Source organism: Marmota marmota, unplaced genomic scaffold (assembly GCF_001458135.2).
Source record: "Marmota marmota marmota unplaced genomic scaffold, marMar, whole genome shotgun sequence".
NCBI lineage: Eukaryota > Metazoa > Chordata > Mammalia > Rodentia > Sciuridae > Marmota > Marmota marmota.
In genome coordinates, this window is record NW_026000108.1 from 52376465 (window position 1) to 52387412 (window position 10948).

At 34.6% G+C, this 10948-nt stretch overlaps 1 pseudogene; it reads right to left on the reverse strand.

The window, feature by feature from the left end:
- Window positions 1–1223: 1223 nt before the first annotated feature.
- LOC107138991 lies at window positions 1224–9624 on the reverse strand (annotated as a pseudogene).
- Between the last annotated feature and the right edge of the window lie 1324 nt (window positions 9625–10948).

Genomic DNA, 10948 nt, shown 5'->3' on the forward strand with positions numbered 1-10948 from the left:
CAACAGCAGCAGCAGCAGCAGCAGAAGCAGCAACAACAACAACAATGAAAGATGATCTCATTGGATAGAATGGTCATAATCAAAAAGACAAAAAATAACAAATGCTGGAGGAGTAGAAGAGGATGGGGGCCTCTTATAGTCCATTGACAGGAATACAAATTTGTACAGCTACTATGGCAAAGAGAACATGGAATTTCCCCAAATATCTGAAAATAGAACTACCATAGGATTCAGCTTTCGCATTACTGAATACTAACACAATGAAAACGAAATCAGTTTATCAAAGAGGTCCCTGAACTTCCATGTTTACCTGCAGCAATATTCACAATAGTCAAGCTATAAAATCTACTGAAGTGTTCATTATTCAATGATGGCAGAAGCAAACATGATATATATCCACACACAGCTGGATTTTAAAAGAATGAAATATTGTCATTTTCACTAACAAGGATGGAAGTGGAAGCCATTATGCTAAATCATATCAACTGGCACCAAAAGAAAAGTACTGCATTTTCTTATTCACATGTGGAAATCTAAAAAGTTGATTTAATAGAAGTAGAGTGTAGAAGAGTAGTAACTAGAGGCCAGGAAGTATAGGAACAAGAGGGTCTGCAGAAAAATTGAAAAGCACATATCAAGCTCCAGTTAAGTAGAAGGGAATAAGTGCTACTCTTCTGAAGCACAGTAGGTAACTATTGTTTACAATTTCTGATGCATCTTATAAAGAATTAGAAGAATTTGACAGTTCTTAGCAGAAGAAGTTACGAATGTTTAAGAAGATGGAAATAAAAATTTCCCTGATTAGGTCATTCCATATTACATACATATATCAAATTATTCTGCCATACCAAATAAGTATATATGATTTTAAAAAAGGTGGTAGTTTTGGAAATTTTAGGTATCAAATAGAAGTATCTTATTTCTTCAACTGCATTGTCCTTCTCTTCTCTTGTCATATTAGTAAAAACTGTGTTCTTTATATTTAGCTTTACAGTAAAAATTTTTTAGTATCACATTAAATAATGTACTAATAACTAGTACTTTTAATTAAGTAAATTTGTAAGATAATTTGCAATGTAAAATGATTGGTTGAGAATAAAAGCACATTTCAGAGAATTAAATAATTTTAGTTATTAATATTAGACTCAAAAGAAGAATAAATCTTTTTTCATTGTCAAGGGTACCTAATTATAAATATTACTTTACTGAAAAAATTGTTATACTTACAAAGGTTCATTAATGATTGTATTCAATGCATTGAGTAAATCTATACTTGTCATTGTAATAAAATCCAATCTAAGAGCTGCTCCTTTGGCCTTTATGTGCATGACATTATCAGGTTGACCCACAAATAAGGGAATGCCCACCATAGGGATCCAATGATGGATGGCCTCACAGATGCCATTGGTTTCACCATGAGTTATGAAAGCTTTGGTTTTTGGATGACCTAGGATTGGAACAAATCAAGGGAAATTATTTATGTCAGAAAAAAAAGTGTCAAATATATAATATAAAACACTAAAGATAGTTTTCTAGGTAGTAGATTATTACAACTATGATCTATATTGCAATTACTTTCAAATCTTGGGGCAAGAGGCACCTATGTCCACTAGTGAGGTAAGTGAAGACTACATGGAAGAGTTGGTATGTTACGTGAGATCTGTAAAATGAAAACAAGGTTGTCACCTGGGCAAACTAAAGGAGCACATGCTGGGTAGGACAACTATCCTGTCCAAACATAAGAGGGGACCTGGGTTTATGTGTTCAATTAAAACAACAATGACGTCCCAGAGCATGCTATGAAGGTGTTCAGTGTAGCAGGGAGTGGGTTGTTTGTGGTTATGATATCAGAGGTAGCAGTGACTACACTTCCTTAGGAAATATAACTTCATGATTAAGATTTTAAACTTGATTGAGAAGTATTTTTCAGTAGAAAAAAAAAGACGATCAGAATGTTGTGCCAGAAACTACCTCTGAAGGCTGTACCTTCCAAGTTCAGGACAGGACTCCTGGGATTTTAGCTTCTTGGCCACACCACTGAGACATAAAGTTTATTGTGTAGTTTGCTCGGAATAAGTTTGTCTTACTATTTCTCTGCTAAGAACGCTTTGTAAATGTGGTTTGTTATTGTAGCACTTTTTACAACAAAACTGTACTTGAACAGTACCAAACTGTATGAAGTGTGTCCTCCACATGGGTTTTGAATTTCTATGTGGAATTTCATATCATACAGTGTCCTGTAAATAAAGATTAAATTCTACCCTTTTTTCTTAAAAAAATTTTTTTAAAAAATTGTGTTTTTTTGTTTCTTTTTTTGTTGTTTTTGTTTTTGTCATGGAACATGTAGTCAGTTGTAATAAAAGACTCAGGGCTATTTTTTATTGGCATTTCAGATAATACTATTGTAGGTCAAAGGTTGGGTGTAAAATTGTAGAAATAGAAGATAAGGGACAATCCAGGAAGTGACTAAAAAATTCTCTGTGAGAAGTAACTATCACTGAAACAAAGATACTTGGATGACCATAAAGAAGGCAAATTTATGTAATAAAATGCCCACAATTTCTCTGTATTCATTTTTCCCCAGGGCTAAAAGGAAATTTTTTAAAATTGAAATTTTTAATTTGAATTTTTCTTAAATTTTCTTAAATGTTCTTAAATTTTCATAATTTTGTTTTACTTAATTATTATCTTTCCAATTGGCTGTTACTCATGTTTCTGAGATTTGTTCTCCTGAGTCTTGCCAAGAAGGTTATTCTGGGGAATCTACTTGCAAAATCAAGCACTGGGTCCTAAGGTATCTGGTTTCTTACCATGAAATCTCCATATAATCTGTTAGGGTAAAGCAAACCTCTTATTAGTTGAGTTAAATTTCAAATTATAGAATGTTAAAGAGATGAAGAAAGAATTCACATACTTAAATACCAAATGAAAGATATATGACATCAAGAGAAAATAAATAATGAGAACTATTGAAATGGAGATGTAAAGGGAGGACATAATTTTCCTGTACTTATTTTTATATTTAATCAAGGTCTTACAAATAGTAGCTTCATATAAGTAGTAGATTAGACAAATGAGTTTATCAAATACTAATATTTAAGAAATTAATAATTATAAACTAGAGCATAATTTGTAAAAAATTACATATTTATTTTGTTTTAGAAATCTGTATTTTATACTAATTCTCATCTGCTAAATTTCATATTAACATTTTCTTGATATGTGAAGATTATTTATAACCACTTATTCCACAGGTTATTAGTGTTTGATCCTTGTATGGTCACAGTTTCTAAATCCATGTTCAGATCTCCATCTTTTCTCTTATATCTTCCTTCTTGAGAAATTAATAGGGCCATGTCCACCAGGACAAACTAAGTCTCCTGGGTTTGGTGGACACCTGGACTCAGGGTTGGTGAGCCCTGGACTTCCTTTCTCTAACTAATATAAGCCCCGTCCAATATTTAGGGGAATAATCAAGGCCAGCATTACATAGGATGATGATGCTGTATGATGCTCTTTAGACTTTTTATTACCTGCTAGTGATATGACACTGATGAACTTACTGTCTAATATTTAACTCCATGCTGATTATGTCTGTAGTGTGTAGTGTCCTCAGAAATTCTGCAAGTAAAAGGAGGAAATGACAGGGCAGACTTTGGAGATTACTGTGTATCTACCTGCAATATTGCACCTGTAAAATATATTTCTGAGCACAATGTTAATGCCAAAATGTTGTTAATCAAGTATACCCTTCATGCAATTTTAGAACTTGCTGTGTATATTTTTGTTTTAAAGGTGATTTCTGAGAAAAATTTGCACTATCATGACAGTTAACCTTTCACAGTGAAAATTTCTATAATCAGAACATTTACAGAGTTTAAGACAACTAAATGGCTACTTATTCAATAGTTCTCCACCATTAGGGCACTTTGTCTAACCTTTCGTGGAATCTGGACGAGGGCTGATGCAATCACATTGGCCCTTTCTTCAGTCATGTTATTGACCATTGACCCCAGAGAAAACACCACAACACCATTCTCTCCAGAGCTCTGGACAAAGTCTTCCATTTCATGTAAAGGAAAGAATTTGTTCCATCACAACAGAGCAAAGGCAGAACACAGACTATTGTAAGGTTTGGTGCAACTATTTAAAGAGAGAAATCAAGTATTAACAGGAATTATATTTGGCTCTTTTAAAATTAAGTTAAATATACATAATGTAATAAATAGTTATAACCATTTCTAAAGGTTTAAACTTCTGTAGTATTACACATGCATGTATTTCACATTCTTATGCAAACAATGTCCAGAACACTTTTATTTTTCACACAGGAAATCCAACTTTGTGCTCTTGACAACTCTCTCTGCTTTCTTTCTTGTTGGTATGATTTTAGTACAGACAGTTTGGATCTTTAATGCTATTTAGGGAAACTTTAGATATCCCCAAACCTGCTCCTTGGTGACCTCTCCCTTTCCATCTCCTGTTTCTTCTTCCTTTAACATGTCATTGTTCCCCTCAGGTCCCTTGCACCCTTTGCTATGTCTCCTTCAAGGTCCTACCTCCTCCCTCCGTCTGTGCCCAGAGCTGCACTTTTCACTTCCCTCTTTAGCGCCTCTGTTCCTGCATTGACAGTCACTTGTTCCTCTGTCTCAAGCAAGGGCTCTCAAGGAACTCAGGATCCTCCAAAAGCAACTACTTGAGGTTGAAAGGAAAACAGCTAATTAGACATAAACTGAATATGTTGTCCCCTTAGATGGGCTTCAAAGTCACTCAGAGGGCCACAAGATGTCTTGTCTCCCTCACCTAAAATGCAACCTCCCTTAAAATCCTTCTTCACAGATTATTTTAGTTCCATGAAACTTTAACCCATATTGAACAAAAAATTTTACCTTGTTGTATTTTTGTCAGAAACACATTTAACTGAAACATTATGTGGAGATAATAACAGTGAGTTTTGTGTTGCCTGATTTGTGGCTAAAATTTTAGAATGAAAGTTAGAGGTTCTCTGTGTCTACATGTTTATTTATTTATGTGTATGTACGCCTGTATGTTACATGTTACATATATATGATAATCTATTTCAACTCACTGTGAGATAAATGAGCACTTACATAAATTAAACATACCTAAGATTAACAGGAATGTAGAAAAACCCAAATTCTTTCAATATCACATGACTTAGTAAATCTTTGGTAAATGTGACTAGTTGATGTTATTGGTTTACTAAAAACAGATGTTTTTCTCATTTACCAACATAAGTATAATATGAGCTAAATATTTATTCTCCCTGGGTTTACTAGTCACCTATGGTTACAAATAGTTAACAAGGAAATAACTTGAGATGAGGGCTAGTATAGTATTGTTGCTGTTATAGTATGTCTCCCTAAAACCAGTTACCAAAATTTTTTTGTTTATTTGATACCTTAGTGATATACAAATTAAATTAATCATAGATGTTTATTAGATGTGTAGCCTATTTCTAAATAAGACTAACTACTGAAACAATTAAGTATGCATTTATTTAATTTTTACATGTGGATTTTAAGCTTAATTATATTTGGGTGTGTTAAGAAACATAAGAAATTATTGAATGACAAAACAGTCCTGTAAGAAAACATGTGTCACAAAACATTTTCTTGTCAAATGGACTTTAGTCAGATCTTTAACTTCTGCAGTTTCATAAACCTGCTAACCCTAGATGAAGCAGATTTGGGAATGGATGATCTGATAAAGAACAATTATAGTATTTTGTGATGTTCTTGTTTGAGATTTTGCTGGAATTTGATGTTTTAGTTTCATGATTCAAGGCATCCCTTTTTCTTTTGTTTTATGCTATTTTTCTATGTAACAAATTTGTAGTTTACACTTTTGTTAATGGAAATGAAACATTTATTGACTTCTCTTGTTTTAATCTCTGCACAATTTGGAAACAACATTATGAGTGCTCTTTGCATTGAAGTCGAACTTGGCTTTCCAGGCTTCCCAGCTTCAGAAGGCTTTTAGAATTCTAATATGAGATTCCTTTTGAAGAGATCTGGCAAGGCAAACCCCAAAGTCATTATGGTCAATTTCCATTTTTGCTTCACTTGTGAAACTAATCTGACCAATCCAATGAAACAAAGCATATTTTATCAGGAAGTATTACCTTACTTTATTTATCATTGTTCAGAAATGGATTTGAGTAGTTGTAGGTAAATTTTATGTTTCAATGGAATACCATGATACACCGTTTGTGTTGTTTTAACCTGTAAATTGGACTGGGCCATGTTGTGTTTATCCTTACTGAATTTTCAATTCTAGGTTCCTCACCAAACTAAAGTGTCCATTGTTTCTGCTATCTTTCTGTCATGGACCACTGGGAATGATATCCTGACTTCCCAGATTTTTTTTTTTTTTTTGTGATTCTCTAAAGAATTCCCACCAGTTGAAGCTGGCTGGTTTCATGTCTTGCTCTAAGAAATCATCAAGACTGTGATGTTGATGTCTGTGCCATCACTAAAAGCACTTAAATGGAACACTAGGAAATTTGTCAGTTGTGATGTTGGAGTACCATGCCCTATCTTCAAGAAGAATCTTGTGATACCATTTTGGCCAGAATATCCTTAACTTCTGATGTTTGTTCTTAGTAATCTTTTATCCACTGACCCTCACCTAGCACTTAGCCTGCTCTTCATCCTTCTTGTTCTCTTTCTGGACCTCCTCTCTTACCCCTTTTATTGACAGTGTCATTTCCCCTTAACATAAATGGAGAAATCTTTTAAAAAATATAATTGAACTGCCCAGAACTTCCAATACTCTTAGGTGTGCTTTGGGAATTGAATATCCACAAATAGTTTCAAAGGTTGGCTTTAAAAACAGATATTTGGATTTAAAATGTTCAATGAGATCAGAAAAATACGATGTTACTGCCAGTAAAAGGGTAGACAAAAAGAGTCTCTCAGGGACTGAGGATATAACTCAGTTGGTAGAGTGTTTGTCTTGCTTGCACAAAGCCCTAGGTTTGGTCCCTAGAAACACACACACACACACACACACACACACAAATCTCTTTGAAGTGATCATTTAATAGTGAAAAAAAAAATCCGTGCTAGGTATTATAATAATAAAAGTGTGGTATTTGCTAAAAATACATGAGATTCTTAAGGTTTTTCATAAGCCATATTATCCTAAATACTTATAAATTTTTTACAATTGTAAGCTAAAATCAGACTACACATACATGTAGCTCAAATTAATAGATATTCCTCAAATATGTAAAATTTATGCTCTTTGTTAATTGTGAAGTATGTATTTCTCCATCTCTTTCTGCCAGTCAGCTAAGGTGTGGAGACCCATGTTCTCTGAGGGAGTCTTCCTGAGATTCCCCTATAGGCTTGGGGTAGATAAGAAATACCTGTGGTCTTTCCTTATTATAATATTTTCAAAAACTTTCTCTTTGTTGTTCATAATTTGTCTTTCAATGTAAAATGTAAGAAAATTGAGAGCAAAGTCTATGCTACTTTGTTTCTCTGCATATCTGGAACTTTCCTATGATACACGCTAGTCAGTTGTTTGAATTATATTTTCACTATAATTTGTCATTATATATGACTAATATTTTTTTATATGTTGAATAATGAAGACTTTCATTTAACTGACCTCATCCTCAAAAGTCCCCCAGGCTTTTCTTTTCTACTGTAATAAAAATGAAATTTACATACTTATGTGGCATAGACACATAAGAATTTCTATCTGCAGGTCTCATTACCCCATTACTATAACTTTTTTTTTTTCCCCACAGAATGAAACATTCTGAGTGAAAACAGAGGATCATTTCTGGTGAAAATGCAAGGACAACAGAACCAACTAAATGGAAACAAGTTTACCTTAGGCATAGGTTTGGCAGGTCTGCAGTGGAGTCCTCCAATGAAATCAACATTTGGTAGGGTTGGGCGAGGAAATTCCAAATACCAATAGGTTCTAATGAACTAGATATCTGCTTTTGACATTGTCTCTAAAAATGTAGTGGGTCGTCCTGAACAGGAAAAAGAATACAAATCTATAGGACATCAGAAAGTTGTCAGGTGGAAATGCATATGTCTGGTAAGTATCTGAAAGAACTTTTAATAATGAAGCCAAATATGTTTAAAAGTGTGTGTGATTTAATAAAGCTAATGTGTGTGTATACATATTTATGTATATATACTTATTGCTCATATTCATGTGGACATATAAGAAAGACACAATGTGAAAGATGAATAAAGTAACAAAATAATTGACTTTATAAATGAGGAAACTAACCTACCAATATGAAGACAGTTTCCTCAAAGCTACAGAGATGATTGTTCCAGAAATATCTGTAGAGGTTCTCAATCTGTAGTCTATACTCATGAAGACATTCAGTGACATTTAAAATTATTGCTTTTGAAGATGAAACCAAATGGATAATAAAATGGTAATAAATATGTGTGACTGCCTAAGGAAGTCCTCAGTGGTTTATTTTGTGTGTGTGTGACTTTCTGTTGTGTCCAAAGATTTCAAACTGACTCTACAATTTAAGCTTTTTGTTCATGTTTTGAGTTTAATGTATTATTGTGGTAAAATATTTTAAAAAGATTTTTAAAGTTAATATTTTTTTAAAGTATCTCTTTATAGTCCTTCTTATTTTTTTTAATATTTATTTTTTAGGTGTAGATGGACACAACACACTGCCTTTATTTTTATGTGGTTCTGAGGATCGAGCCCAGGTCCTGCCCAGGCTAGGCCAGCGCTCTACCTCTGAGCCACAATCCCAGCCCCTAAAGTTAATCTTTTAAAAGATTAACTTATATGATTTCATATTCCTTCAGGCTCACTTTCAAAGACATGGCAAATTTTGGAATTTACATTGCTATTAGAAAGCAGGGCTTACCTAAAACTCCACTGTAAAACTGATTCCACTTCTTCTCATTAAATGTTTGGAACCAAAAATCAAAATAAAACACATGCAACATGTCTTTGCTCCATGAATGTCATTTGGTCACTTAATTCTGACAAAATAGGTACATAGGAAGGAGGGAATGAAAGTCCTGCACTATATTTTTCATACGTGTAGCCAGACAATTAGTGAAGAGTGTACATGAATGGTATTTAAAGTAGCTCAGCTAGCAGCTAGCCACAGGGACCAAATGCATCTGCAAGAATGACATCAAACTTGGATCCACGCGTAGTTTTGTTATAAGATTCTTGTTGAAAACTACTTCTTTACAGAGTGTCTCAAAGTACTCAGAATATTCCCACATCATTTCTTGCAACAGTGAAAAGTGTGTTCAAATTGATTTTTTTTGACAGCTCATAAATCACCTTCCTGATTGTTTCAATGAAATAAACCTCTAAGTCATTTCTAGATATTGTTGTAGGGTAAATCTCAAATTTAATAGCAGATTCTTCTTCAACATAATGAAAAATGGAAGCTGAGGGTTTCAGAACAGTCACCTCATAACCCCTCTGGACTAGTTCATCCAATATTGTCTTTATATTGATCCAATGGCTGTATTCCATTGGCCACAAAAGCACCTTCCCACAACTTCCAGAACTAAAGTGACTACTCAGCTGTAACAGGAGCAGAACTGCCGTCATTTTCGTAGACATCCTGGTGAGATGCAAGACTTCCTTTCACACTGGATTCCCTCTGCTCTTGCTGATATCCAAGCAGAAATCATTAGTTAAAATATAACTTGTACACACCTAAGTAAATACATACACTAATAGAGTGTCTGACTGCCAAGTGGGAAAAGCAGATGGTAGATGACCTCATGTCCATATGTAGATGTGCCATGATTCCTTTCTGAGTGCTTTCCTGTAGTTAAGAGTTAATGACCTTACATGTAAGTGTCACTTATGTTTTAGTTGACATGTTAGAATAATGTAAGAACAGTGGCATGTGACATGTTACTTTTGTTTGCAGCTTCTTTGTACAGAAGCAGAAATGTAGTCATGATCCTGGTGAATCAGCATTTGGGGATGACTTCCTTCAATGGATTTTTTTTTTTTTTGGTGTGGTGGCAATCTTGTTTTCACATAAATCACATATCATACAATTCAGCAATAAGCATAATGCTCAGTGAGCCCACAGGACTCTCACTGAATTGTAGACTCACCATTGAAATCAAGATTAGAGAATTTTGGCATCCTGAAAATAAGAAATAAGCCCTGTGCCTCACCATTCTCCTTTTTCCAGTCCTAGGAACCTCTAATATTCTCTCTCTCTCTCTCTCTCTCTCTCTCTCATTTAAAGAAGAGAATTTATTTCTCACAGCTCTGGAGGCTGGGAAGTCCAGGATCAAGGAGTTGGCCTTGGAGGGCGGGGCTTCTTGCCATGTCCTCACCTGACAGAAGAGCAGAAGGGAGGATCGGGTCTGGGAAGCACAGCTTAGGACCTTCAGGAGGATGGAGCTATCAGGACCTGAACACCCCCACCAGCCCCCATTCCAACACTGCTGCACCCAAGATGAGTTTCCAGCACTTGATTTTGGGGGGGCACTTTGTAGGGACTAGTATCAAAGCTATCTAGGTACAGAATATGAACCATTTACCACTATGTTATACTGACTCCATTTCCTGGGCAATAGTTACTTTCAAAGCGTTACATTCTTAGTCTCCCCTTTATATATAACTGAAAATGTATTACATTAATGTAAGTAAAGATATGTCAATTTAATGTTCCAGTTATCTATCACTGTTTAACAAATTGCCGTCAAGTGTAAAGAACTAGAACAGATATTGAGCAGATTATGCTAAGTGAAGCTAGCCAATCCCTAAAAAACAAATGCCAAATGTCTTCTTTGATATAAGGAGAGTAACTAAGAACAGAGTAGGGACGAAGAGCATGAGAAGATGATTAACATTAAACAGGGATGAGAGGTGGGAGGGAAAGGGAGAGAGAAGGGAAATTGCATGGAAATGGAAGGAGACCCTCAGGGTTATACAG